The 13,849-nt window shown below is 49.2% G+C and overlaps 1 protein-coding gene across 9 annotated transcripts in view; it reads right to left on the bottom strand.

Annotated features, from left to right (window-relative positions):
* The window catches only part of PHACTR1 (phosphatase and actin regulator 1), a 551,546-nt gene that overhangs the window by 65,711 nt on the left and 471,986 nt on the right, over positions 1-13,849 (bottom strand). The gene's annotated exons all lie outside the window — the stretch shown is intronic.

The raw sequence follows: 13,849 nt of genomic DNA, 5'->3' as shown, positions 1-13,849 counted from the left end.
CGTCCCTGGTGCTAGCCTTAATGCCCTCCCCAGTCACCTGAGCATGATGCTTTATGAGGACCCGCAGTCACACAGCGGGCTTGGATGCCCCACGTGGAGGCAAGGCTTCTGTGTCTGTGTGCTGTGTCGCTCATCTCCCCCTGTCCACACAGGACCTCTGTGAGATCTGAGCTCGGTGGCGGGACTGGTTGGCCCACTCACGTGGCAGCCACAGTTGGGCTGTTCAAACCGTAGAAAGGCTCCAACAAGTACTCCTAGGCCCTGGTGCGACCTCCACGCACCCAGCACCCCTAGGTCTCAGGACACTGGCTCTGAAGCTTCCCAGAGATGCTCAAACTCAGGGGAGCTGCAGGACAGACCAGTTCTCGGGCCATCTTTGGGACAACCTTGCAAATTCCTGGAAAATGATCTAGCACCGGTGGGGGGCAAGGTTCAGTCCTGTGGGCTGCAGGCTGGCCTGGGAGAAGCTTGGCCAGGAGGGGTCACAGCAGGGGTGGGGAAGGTTGGACGGCCGCGTCAGAGCACTCTCCCCTTCACACCTGGTGTCCACATGGGGAGGACCACAGGTTCTGTGTCCTGCTCCTTGAGGACTTAGACTTTTCTCCATCTATCTGCTTCAAGTGTGGCCTTCTCCAGTTTCATTTCCCCTCAGTTCTACCAAAGCGACGTCCCAAGGGCACCAATCTGCTGTCCCACCTTCGTTTAAACCCCACTGATGGCCTAGAAATAAATCCCATCTTCCTGACGCACCATCCAAGGTCCGCGTGCTGGTTAGCTCTCTATGGCCACACTTTACCTCCTGAACTCCTGCTAGCCTATCTGAAAAGCCTTAGATCAGAGTCTCCATTTTCCTTATTTGCTGCCCCCCCCAATTCAGTCTCCACCCTCCCCTAAATCCCACGGGGTGGCCGTTGTCCCTCACACTCTCCGCATGGGCTGCCGCGGTCTTCCCTGGTCTCCTCAAGGCTCCCCTCCCTCAGCAGAACGCTGTTCCTGCCTCAGAGAGAAACCTGAGAGGTGCGCGGGCGAGGCCTCTCCTTCCCTCCAGAACTTCTGTGTTCCCCAAACTACCTGACGTTCCCACACCCCTGGGCCTCTGCAGCCTTCCCTCCTCCATTTGGAGTATTCCTCTCTGTTTTGTTTTCCAGGCCCATTCCTCCTCTCCCCTCAAAATGCAACTCAAAAATGACCTCCTCCGAGAAGCCCTCCTGGGTTCTCACATTGCTCCTTCCATTCCGCACCCAGTGGGCCTCCTGTGGGTGTGAGGTGGGTTGGTGCCCACAGCAGTGGGGGCAACAGTGATGGCGGACAGCACTCTAGCCGCCCCTAACCCCGTGCCAGATGCTAAATGCTTTTCACTTCGATCCTCACAACGACCCTGGTGTGTAGACATAGTATCATCTCACTTTTGCGGATGATGCAATGCCCCTGGGCTCTGAGGACCGAATGGCACCTCCTGGTTGCACAGCTGTCTGCCCTCTGCTGGAGAACCAGGACCTCAAATTGCGTGTCACTCTATACTTAGCATCCTGTACAGTGCCCCGCTCCCACAGCACATGGTTAGGGAAAGAGCTGACCTTCTGACACTCCGTGGTGGGATGAATTCGCACCTTCCCCCAGAAATAGATGCTCTCCTACCTCTCTAAGGGACATGACATAAAATGAAAATTAGGACTATGCAGCTGGGGGTGTGTGGACACTGAATTATGGCTCCTACAGCAGAAAAACACGGAAGCCCAATCATTCCAGGGGGCCTGATCGGCTTGCCCACCAATGCCAGAACGCCAACCGGTGTCAACCACAGGGCTCCCTAACGTCCCTCTACAATCATCCCGTTTGTCACCATCCCCCATGCACAGGACACAAGGTAATCTAACCATGTTCAGGTGCATGACCAATGGTGCTCTCTTGAAGGTGACCAAGGGGCAGAAACCCACCCCCTGTGTCCACTTCCTGCTACTGAAGGGTCCACTCCCTTGGCCCTTGGAAGGCTTTGCACAACCCTAGCAAATGCAATGTGTCTGGATGTGTTAAGGGTTTCTATCCAGGAACGTTTACACGTTATTCCTTCCTTTGTGTTCTATCTAAGGCAGGTAGGTGCTCAGTCGCTTGGACAGGAGGAAACAGAGCCAAGAGGGCAGCATGGAACCATTTCCCTCGGAAGGAACAGTGAGGACCTTGGGTTCTACCATCTTGCTAAGCTACACCTTCCTGCACACACTCAACCAACATGCTTCCTGCCACCATTTCTGCAGCAAAGTGTACTTGGTTTCTTTGCTAGGAAAATGGCCAAGAGGACACTAGAGATTCTACTGAAACAGGCAAGGAGGTAATGACCAAATTAATGGACATGGTTACTTTCATTGCTTGAGAAAAAAGATACTGGGGTTCTAGAGGACCCCTTTCTCTTTTTCTGCCTGTGTTTCTTTTCTAGTTGTTTCACTGTATATGGTCATCAATTACATAGGAGTAGGAAATGAAGATGAATTACTTAAAATAGTCTTAAGCTCAGTAGATTTGGTAAAAAGGAAGGAAATTGGGGAAAAGGTTAAAATGTGGAATTACTGGCTTTCTGCGAATTAGGTCTGTAATCCCTGCCTTTTTCCAACATGGTAGACAAAGGAGGGGAGTCTAGGCAGCCCAGATCTTTAGTAATGCTCAGTGTCTATTTTTATATCTTTATGATATCTTAATACCAAGTGATTGATCATAACAGATGTGGAGCCCTCTCTACCCCGTCTGCCATTCCGAGTTTGTCACTTTATCTTTGTCCTTTGCAAACTTCTGTCTTCTCTGCCCCCTTGAGTACCAGTCTGGGACCTCATCTCCTCTTGTAGGGTGGGTAACACGGTCCTCCCTTCTAATCCATCTGCGCCCTGTACCAGACATCTTCCTCCAGCACTTGTCATGCTGGAGGTCCCCCAAGCACTCCCTGCCTGGCAGGGCTGTGGGCCATCTAGCCCCTCCCAGCGCCGGCCGGTGCCTCCACCCTGCATCTCCCTGGTCACTCTGGGCAGACCGGCTTCCTCACTGGGTTTCCCAGTAACCATGCTCCTTTCTCATGGCCTTTGTCACACTGGCCCCCTTCAACACCCTCCCTTCCCGATAATCAGAATTGCATTCACTCTTCAAAGCGCAACTAAAGACTGACTCCCCCTTGCAGCCTTTCCTGCTCCTGGTCAAGGCCAGCTGCATTTGGGTGGCCCCTCCTACGCCCGCTTCTGCCCTCCCTACTGGGTGCCCAGAGTGGAGCACAGCAAAGCCCAGAATCCTGCAGGCTCCTGGTTCTCAACCCCAGGAGTGCATTAGCCTCAGACCGATGCAGACAGCCCCGTCTCCAGGGATTCTATACAGGATGGCGGGCGGACGCCAGCTTTGTGTCTTTTTTTCTTTTTTAAAGATTTTATTTATTTATTTGACAGAGAGAGAGAGAGAGAGAGAGAGAGAGGCAGACAGACAGACAGCAAGAAAGGGAACACCAGCTGGGGGTAGGAAGAAGCAGGCTTCCCGGCTAAGTAGGGAGCCTGACTCGGGGCTCGATCCCAGGATCCTGGGACCATGACCTGAGCTGAAGGCAGAAGCTTAACGACTGAACCACTCAGGCGTCCCACATTTGTGTCTTTTAAAAGTCATGCCTGAAAACCATTCAACCTCTTACTCTTGTCCTGTTCTCTGAAAACAAAACAAAAAAAAGCGTTAATTCCTTTTTTCTTTTTTTTAAGTAGATGCCTCATCTAGCACAGAGCCCAATGATGCAGGACTGAACTCACGACCCTGAGACTAAGATCTGTGCTGAAATCAGGAGTCAGATGCTCACCTGACTGAACCACCCAGGTGTCACAAGAGCGCTAATTTTTTTTTAAAGATTTATTTATTTATTTGACAGAAGAAAGATCACAAGTAGGCAGAGAGGCAGGCAGAGAGAGAGAGGGAAGCAGGCTCCCTGCCAAGCGGAGAGCCTGATGTGGGGCTCGATCCCAGGACCTGGGGTCATGACCTGAGCCGAAGGCAGAAGCTTTAACCCACTGAGCCACCCAGGCACCCCCCCAAAGCACTAATTCTTTTTTTTTTTTTTTTTTTTTTTTTTTTAGTAGATGGAGAGGCAGGCAGAGAGAGAGAGGGAAGCAGGATCCCTGCTGAGCAGAGAGCCCAATGCGGGACTCGATCCCAGGACCCCGAGATCATGACCTGAGCCGAAGGCAGTGGCTTAACCCACTGAGCCACCCAGGCGCCCCCCAAAGCACTAATTCTTAAGAGAGTTCTTGGACAACCTATGACAGCCCCCCAATGCTTGCTTGTTTGTATTCCTGGCCTTCACCTCTGACCTACTGAAGGACAGTGTTGGGGCCAGGCATTTGGATTTTATATGCTTCCCAGGTGCTCACCATACTCAGGGGTAAGAGGAAAGAATGGGGGGCAATCACGGATCTGGGGGTGCCAACCTGCTTGGAGTAAAACGCTGCCCAAGGAGGAGATACGATGCCTTGGTTCCACCCAGCCCCTGAGCCCACGTCCGCCCTGAGTGGTCAGTGGCATGGATTCCCAAGTTCTATTTCTATGCCCCCCACATATAAAAACTAAAACACTAATTTTCAGGAAACCAATTTACAAAGCTACACCATCTAAGGTCTATTCACCTAATGACTACCTTTGCCTAAATCTAACATCTGCAATTAAGGGACTTGTCTTAAAACCAATTTGTCTAATGGCGTTTCCAATTTAATTTTATATTTATAAAAATCACTTATGGATGCACACTTTGTGCATGAAAAGATTTCTTCTATCCTTGTGGGTGAATTTCTTTTTTCTGCTTTATTTGCCTTAGAATACTTTAAGAACATTTCAGACAAGTTTGCCTAAAGAGCCTTTTTTCACAATTTCGTCTCAAGTAATAAATACTTAATCAGATGTTTAGCTTTTCCTGATGACTTGATTCCGTGCATTAGAGCCCTCTTGTTTCCTTCTTGCTGATTTTCCTATGTCCTATGCGTGCTGTATGCATGTATTAAGCAAACAAGGAAACATACACACAATAGTCATTTCCACTTAACGAGGCACGGACATTTTTGTAACAAGGACGACAGATGGAGACGAATGGATTGGGAATGGATGGCAGGTCCCTACCGTTTCTCTCCAAGGTGCCAAGTTCTCACCAACCAGCCTCATCAGGGAGGTCTGGAGAGGCAAAGTCCTGATCCTCCATCTGAGAAATTTAGATTCAGGAGGCTTACGACGGGGTCCAGGAGCCTGTGTCATAGAGAAGCTCCCAGATCACTGTGCCCTTGGTGGAGACCACGCTGAGAAAGTGCCCCATGTCATTACCGGGTTAAGTGGCACAAGATCATTACCAGAGTCTGTCCTGCTAAACGCAGAACAGGAACCCTGAAATCACACACTCACGCAGCTCCATTGGCAACAGCAACTGCCTGATCTCTTTGATGTTCTGTTTTCCAATCTGTGAAATGGGGATGAATGAACACGTACAGGCCTAGCACACAAAGCACGGAAGACAAAGTGCATACACTGTGTGGCACTGTGCCTGGCACTCAGTTATCAATGGACGGCAGCTGTATTTCTGGTTGCGGTCATTGTCATCACCATGGGAATGACTTCCTTAGGAAGCCCGTCCATCCTCCCCAAGGTGAAGGGGCCACCATTGGGCTCTCACCGGCCCTGTACTTCCCTTTGTCAACAGCATCACATATACCGTTGATCTAATCCATTTCATTTCTCTTGACTTGTTCCCGGTTTTTATCCACAGTAGGTGTAAGTGATCCCTTAACTTTATGACACTGGGTGCAGCTGTTCCCCTTCTGTTCGTTAACAAGGAGCTGGGCCCTGCACACAGTATATGCTTCGTAAGCAGCTGCTGATTTCTTTCTCATCATGTCTTCAGAGCCATGGGAAGAGGCAGGACTTAATGACCACTTTCTCCTCCCCTAAGGTTCTGCTAATCCAAGTGTGGTCCGAGGACCAGCCGCCCCAGAGCCTCTTGGGAGTGTGTCAGAAATGCAGAATCCCAGGGCCCAGCCCAGGCCTTTTTTTTTTTAAGATTTTATTAATTAATTAATTAATTAATTTGACAGACAGAGATCACAAGTAGGCAGAGAGGCAGGCAGAGAGAGGTGGAAGCAGGCTCCCCGCTAAGCAGAGAGCCCGATTGATCCTAGGACCCTGGCAGAGTGCTTTAACCCACTGAGCCACCCAGGCACCCCAGCCCAGGCCTTCTGAAAGAGAATGTGCCTCTTGACCAAGACCCCAGGGAGCCCTGCACCATCGACTCTGAGAAGCTATCCTCCCAGGGCCACTCCTTGGTGAAGAGGCCGCTCCCTCGTGCAAAATGACCAGTGCCCAGGGCCTTCTGGAGGAGATTCAGCTCTGGTGCTTGCTCTCTGAGGGCTGAGCAGGGCCTGCGGGGGGCCTCTGTTGCAGGATGACGCCTGTGAAATCACTGTTGGGTTAGATCTCACAAGAGCTGGGGTTTAATCCCAGTTCTGAGACCAAGAAGCTCTATCACTTGGCTTATGATATTAACCTTCCTGAGCCTCAGTTTGCTCATCTGTAGAAAGGGAGTATAACCCACTTTACAGGTCTGTTATGAGAAGTAAATGGATTAATATCTACACAGCTTCTCCATGGGGACCAGTGGGCTGAAATCCAGTCTCTGGTTTGTCCTGGCAGGAGCCTGAGTCATCCCAGAAGAAGGGGCAGGCTTCTGTGACTCATTCTCCCAAAGGGCACCTTTTTATAATTTTATGAAGTCCCCAAACAGGTCAGTGGAGGGCCTGAGTACAAAATCCCGCCAGTTTAGCTCTTGATTCCTTGATGTGCAAAAGGACCTCAACAAATGGGAGTCTTCACGGATCCAGAAAATTAATATATTCTCAGCCTCTGCCACAGGCTGTCATGAGGGTCAGACAAGAGGACGTGGACACGTTTTGCAATCGGCCCAGCACGACATCCCTCTGGCCGGTTACTCCCGGGACTCTTGCGGCCCCTGTGAGCATCCCTAGCCTGATGCTTCCTGTCTGGGGCGGGACGCGAGAAGCCAAGACAGCGGATGGGAGTGCCGGTGGTTTAGTCTGCGGTGGTTCTAGGTGAGGAGGTGAAAAACCGGCTGAAAGCGAATGCAATAACGGGAAAGACAGCTTCCCGGGGACGGTCTCGGCAGCCTTCCTTGCTTGCAGCAAAGTGCTGCTGGAAGAGAAAAAGACGAGGCCACCCATATTTTGGGGCATTCTTCTAAAGCGTGGCACCCTGCATCAGCATGGAGGGCTAGTGGAAAAGAACCCAGGACTGGGAAGGACAGAACCTAGATTCTCGGCTGTTCCATGGCTTGAGAAAGCCAGTGAATCTGTTTTGGGGATTCAGACTCTTTAACCCCTAAAAATCCAGGGATTCAAAAACATCTCCTTTGACTCGACAGCACCCCACTGAATAAAATAGCCTTGTGTCTATGGGATGCGAGGTATTTATAGATTGCTGGAGGACACGCTCTACCTCTTGCATCTATAATGATGACCATGGCTAGTCCTGGGAATGGGGGAGCCACACAGCTCTCTGCTTGTGAAATGCATGAGTCCCTCTGCAGCCAGACTGATCGAGATGCAGTATATTCATAAAACTGTCTCATATTGATTGAGTGGCAAAAGCAGAAACAACCCGTTCCAGAGAACAAGGAAAATAAACGCAAACTGTGAGTGTCACAGAGCCATAAAACCCAAACATGACACAGCTCTGGCTTATGACTTCAGACAAGGGAAGGAAAACTCCAGATTACTTCTCTAGTCCATTCTTGTGCCATAAGACTGCAGTCCCTAATAGAAGTAGTCTGGACTGAGGCACACACCCCTTGGCCTCTCTCCTCCCTCTACCTTTTTGCATTCGCACCCGCCTTCGAAGCCCATTTGTAATCTGAGCACTTGTCAGTGAAAACAGCACTTAGTGTCTTAATGAGCAGAGGTGCTGCAACAGCTTCTCAGCCATTTGCCACCTCGTTTCGGTGGGTTAGCATCTCTGATCTCCTTTGACAGATGCCAGCATGCCACCCGAGAACGTAAGGAACCTCTAGGAGGCGTACTTAGAACTTAAACAACAGTCCAAAGCCCGGAACCAGATTCCGCCTGGCTGCAAACACAGGCGCTCACATGAGTTCTGTCAATTCCTTCAGACCGTCCCGGGGATTCTCAGTTTGCTGGTCTGATGCCTGGAAAAGGCCAGATGGGTCGATCGACCCCTTGTGTTAAGAGGGACGGTGCGGACGGAAACGAGTAACAAAGAAGTGACTTGCGTTCCATGCCCTAAACTGGCTTTGCTCCCCCCGAGCCAGGCCGGCACGTGGAAATCGATGAGACCGTCCTGAGACCTTCCAGAATCCTGCAACTGAGGCCCAGGAGAGTGCACACGTCAGCAGCACCTAACTTCGTTTCTGAGTCACTTTCCACAACGAAAAGTTTTGTTTTAAAATTACCCCCTTCCAAAGACTATCTGGGCAGATGACGACAACAAGGAGAGAGGGACATGCCTCACGGGAACGGGGATGCTGGACAGCGGGTAGGGACACCACTGGGTCACCTGTCATCTTTGTGGGGCATGCAGTTAAATTTTTTTTTTTTTGGAAGTAAAATTACACATTATTCATGGTAGGAAAGTGCTCTTCAGGAGTCACAACTCTAGGTGTCCCCATATCCTGACAACAAACGCCCGTTGAGATCAGCGTTTTGTTAGAGATGATAAATCATCTGCACAGAAGCACATTATGGGGTTTAACTTTGAAGTGAGGAGGATGAGCGCGACTGCCCCCAGGGAGGCCGGGGGAGGGGAGCAGCGTTCAACAGACGGATAACTGAGCTGTGGAACCTAGGCTTCTGCAAGACAAACACAAAGGACGGGGAGAAGGTTCTAGAGATGGACAGCTGCAAGAAGCTTAGACCCAACGATGACCACCAGGAGGATGGCTGTGACTATCCGTGGGAAGGCTGGGAGAGTCCGGGCAGTGTCACGGAGCCAGGGAGGGAAGAATGAACATACTCGTCTGATCTCAGACTACTGGGCCAAGGGACAGATCGAGGCTGTCTGAAAGTAGTTAATTTAGATGATATAAAATGAAATACTACATTGGGGTGCCTGGGTGGCTCAGGTGGTTAAGCATCTGCCTTCGGCTCAGGTCATGACCCCAGGGGGGTCCCAGGATCGATTCCTGCATCATCGGGCTCCCTGCTCAGCGGGAATTTGCTTCTCCCTCTGCCTCTGCCCCTCCCCCAGCTCATGCTCTGTCTCTGTCAAATAAACAATATCTTTAAAAAAGTGAAATATGACATAGACCTTATGGAGCTAGGAAGAGGTAGAACATTCAGGGTGAAATGAGTAAATTCAAGCCGGATCCTTAGATATCACAAAGTGGGGAAAAGGATGGTTGCAATTCATCTCCAGTCTTGCATCTGCCTGATGCACGACCCTTCTTCGGTGTTGGAGGACGCGCTCCTGGATCTTACATTTGCGGGGATGGCGGCGGGTGGTCTAACTGCTGGCACCTGGCGGACTCCAAGGGCATCGCCATTTTCCCTTGACCTTCCTAGCACGCTCTCCGACACCCCGGTCTGCACCACAAGTATGACTGATGCATGACGGTCATGTTCTGTTACTCTAATAAGGGGGGGGTCATGTTCTGTTTCCCTCTGGGTATCAGGGCTCTTTCAAGCTCTCCAGAGCATGAGGATCTGATTTCGTTTCCAGCACAACTCTGAACCTGAGCACAAGTATCCTGCTACAAACACCGGTGATTACCGAGCTCCTCCTTCAATGCCTCTGCCAGAGTGGGGGGTCTTGCGCTCACAAACCCTCCTGCTGGGGCTGCTCCGTGCTAGCTGAGGACACAGCAGGGACCAGGGCTGACACCATCCCCACTCTCAGGCAACTGCCCCCAGGACTCTGACACAACATCCAAGAGAAGAACCAAGGGCAGCAGCTTGGTGTCCTTTGCAATTTCCAGTTGACAATGGCCATGCCCCCATTTCCTTTATATTTCTAGCATGCATCCAGCCCCCAACATCGCTGTCCCTCAAATCCACAAGAGCATCAAGGAGACAAGCTGGGTGGAAATTAAGCCACTGTTGCTAAAGGTCCACAAAATGTACCCACTCCTCCTCTAAAGTTAAATCCTTCACTGTGGCATTCAAGGCTCTCGACAGTTCCCCTTCAACCCACGGCTGGCCTGACCTTTGATGACCTCTCCCCACGAATCCTGCCCCTCTGCCAAGCTGGGCTGTTGGCTAGTTCCTGAACATACTGTGACTCTTGTCAGGAACCTCCATGAACTCTGCCTCCCGTATCACAACCTCCTTTCCCCTCTGTGACCTTCAAAATGGGATTCTTCTTTAAGTTTGACATCCCTCCTCCTTTATGATGCTTCTTCTGAATTTGCAAAAGGATTTGGGGGGTGCCTGGGTGGCTCAGTGGGTTAGGCCTCTGCCTTCGGCTCAGGTCATGATCTCAGGGTCCTGGGATCAAGCCCTGCATCAGGCTCTCTGCTCAGCAGGGAGCCTGCCCCCCCCCCCCGCCTGCCTCTCTGCCTATTTGTGATCTCTCTCTGCCAAATAAATAAATAAAATCTTAAAAAAAAAAAAAGATATGGTCTCCTGCTGTTTGTATTTATTGAGAACCATTTTATACGTCTTCATATGAACCATTTTCTGTAGCTTCTAATTGCCTACCAGCCCTATAGCTGATGGGGGAACACTGCTTATAAATTATATCAAGGCTGGTGGCGGGCCTTGCACGGGATGGGCCCTCAAAACAGGAGCGCCACCCACCCAGCCTTATGAAGGAAGGAAGTCCGATCACAGCTATGGTACCAATGGACCTTGAGGGCATGATGCAAAGTGAAGTAAGCCTCCGATAAAAAGACAAACACTGTACCATTCCACTTATCTGAGAGGCCTCAAATCCTAGAAACAAGAAGTGTAAAGTGGTGGTTTTCAGGGGCGAAGGGGGCAGAGAAGGAAAAGGGGAGTCATTTAATAGGTACAGAGCTTCAATTTTGCAAGATGAAAAGGTTCTGGAACTCTCTTGCCCAACAAACAACGTGAATCTAGTCAACGTTCCTGAATTGCTCACTCATCATCTGTTAAGAAGGTAAATTTAATGTTTTTACCATACAAAAAAAAGTGCCAAGTGAATTCCATCTCCAACCTAACAAGTGCCATAAAAATGTGTTTTGTTGTCATCTTTATGCTGGTCATAGAGGTGAGAGCAGAGAGCGCCCTCTAAAAATGATCTTAAAAAGAGGGTCCTCCCATGCACTAAGAAAGAATTTCTGCATTTTAAGAAAGGGAAATCAAGACTGGAACAATACAGAAAATTAGGGATAAAGAGTAAATTCTGGTATATTTCCCATTCTTTCAAGGTATTAGCTACCTGGAAGGCTATGAGCCCTGAACCTCTTTCTGAAACTTCTGGGTTATAGTTCATGTTTTCCATTTGAAGGCAGAGATGAGGTCCAAGGTCACCATGGTCCAGTTACCAGTTTTCTTGCATTTTCAGAGTAGAAAGTAAGGATGGGGGGAAAGTAGATGATTTTGTGGGATTGGAGAGGAGGCTGCAGGTGGAGAATAAGGAAGGTGGGAAGGGATGCTAGAGAGAAATGCGGACACACAGTGAGAGAGCCAGAGAGGAACAACAAAATCACAGATCAGAATGTGATGACCATGAACAGTGTCCACCAAACTTGAGAGACAGTATAAATGGAAATGTTGGTTTGGGGGCGCCTGGGTGGCTCAGTGGGTTAAGCCGCTGCCTTCGGCTCGGGTCATGATCTCAGGGTCCTGGGATCGAGTCCCACATCGGGCTCTCTGCTCAGCAGGGAGCCTGCTTCCCTCTCTCTCTCTCTGCCTGCCTCTCCGACTACTTGTGATTTCCCTCTGTCAAATAAATAAATAAAATCTTTAAAAAAAAAAAAAAAAAGAAATGTTGGTTTGGGTGTGATGAACTCTGGACAGAAGATTCTCATTAGACATGTAGGAGGCTGAGAAGTACCACAGAGCATGGATGCTGTGTGCCTGGGTAAGTCTGCAGGTGTAGAAACTTTGGAATGTTGAAACTAGCCGCCGACCAACAGAAATTCCTTGTACTTCAAGTCTAAAGACAAAGAAACCCTGGTCAGATTCAGATTCACATTCGCAGAAGGACTTTTTTTTTTTTTTTAATATTTTATTTATTTATTTGTCAGAGAGAGTGCGCACAGGCAGACAGAGTGGCAGGCAGAGGCAGAGGGAGAAGCAGGCTCCCTGCTGAGCAAGGAGCCGGATGTGGGACTCGATCCCAGGATGCTGGGATCATGACCTGAGCCGAAGGCAGCTGCTTAACCAACTGAGCCACCTATGCGTCCCACAGAAGGACTTATTTTTAAAGGATCAGCAACACTTCTTTTCTTTCTTTCTTTTAAAGATTCATTTATTTATTTTGGAGAGAGAGAGAGAGAGAAAGAGAAAGAGGGAGAACAAACAGGAAAGGGGCAAAGTAAGATGGAGAGAGAGAATCTCAAGCAGGTTCCGTACTGACTCAGGACTCAATCTCGCAACCCTGAGATCGTGAACTGAGCCCAAGAGCGGGATGCTTAACTGACTGAGCCCCTCAGGCACCCCACCATTTCCTTTTCTTTTCAAATTGCTGATCTCTAATTGTAGCCAAATCCTTCCCCTGGGATTCGTCCTGTTCTTGATTCTTACAGACTATTTCTAGCATGTTCTTCCAAACCCAACCCAACTGCTTTTAGGTCTTCCTCTTTGTAATCAAGTGTCTTGAGAATATTACTTATTTCTGAAATACTGAATACATTTTTGTCTTTGACTTACGCAAATAAAGAAGCCAATTTCCTTTTTACAAATTTAATCTATTTATTTATTTTTGAGAGAGAGAGACAGGGAGAGAGAAAGAGAGTGTGCAAGCCGTTGTGGAGGGGGCTGGTGGAGGACCAGAGGGAAAGTGACAAGGAATCTTAAGCAGGTTCCATGCTCAGCATGGAGCCCAACACGGGGCTTGATCTCACGACCCTGAATTCATGCCCTGAGCTGAATTCAAGAGCTGGGTCCTTAACCGACTGAGCCACCTGGGTGCTACCCGAAGCCAATTTTCTAAAAACAGATTGAAACACACAAGGCCAAAAAAATCCAAAGAAAGCTCATGATTCCATTGTTTGAATTTTAAGAATAGATTATCTTCATGAGGGTGGTAGAAACTAAGGGTTATGAATAAGAACTCTGGAGTAAAACAAAGTGGGTCCATCTCTGGCACTTATTAGCTCTATAACCATGACCGAGTTATTTAACTTATCTTAATTTCCTTTTCCTCGTCTAGGAAAAAGAGAGAATAATGATAATAGCATCGTCTCCATAGGACTAAACAATATGCCGTCAAATTCCCAAAAAATGGCAGCTGCCGTTATTATCACCCAAGTGTGAATGGCAGATTGAGAAATCCTGCTCTCGCCGGAGTTGATTATTCATTCAATCAGCCCTGCGGGGTGCCTAATCACAGGTACCATATCCAGAGGCATGGATTAGTCATGCAGTGTGTCACACCAGACTCTTGGAGCCAGCGTGGCTGGAGAGGTGACTGATGAAGACTTAGAAAGACAGGAGACCGTGGTTCCCCCACTCCCCCGCTTCAATCAACCCTTTTCCTCTGGGGTCCCCCATCATCCCAAGAGAGACGCATTTTGAGAATCATTCACCTCAGATCATTAGTGTTATGGAATCAACTTCCAGAATGTAAGGAAGGGAATGTGATGCTCCTCTATGACCTACAATTGTGTAGGCCGCTGTTGGAGAACAGGACAATGACAAGAGAAGAT

This window comes from Neovison vison, chromosome 1 (assembly GCF_020171115.1).
Source record: "Neovison vison isolate M4711 chromosome 1, ASM_NN_V1, whole genome shotgun sequence".
NCBI classification, from domain to species: Eukaryota; Metazoa; Chordata; class Mammalia; order Carnivora; family Mustelidae; genus Neogale; species Neogale vison.
Note: the sequence above shows the minus strand (reverse complement) of the source record. Positions and strands in the feature narration are given on the sequence as shown.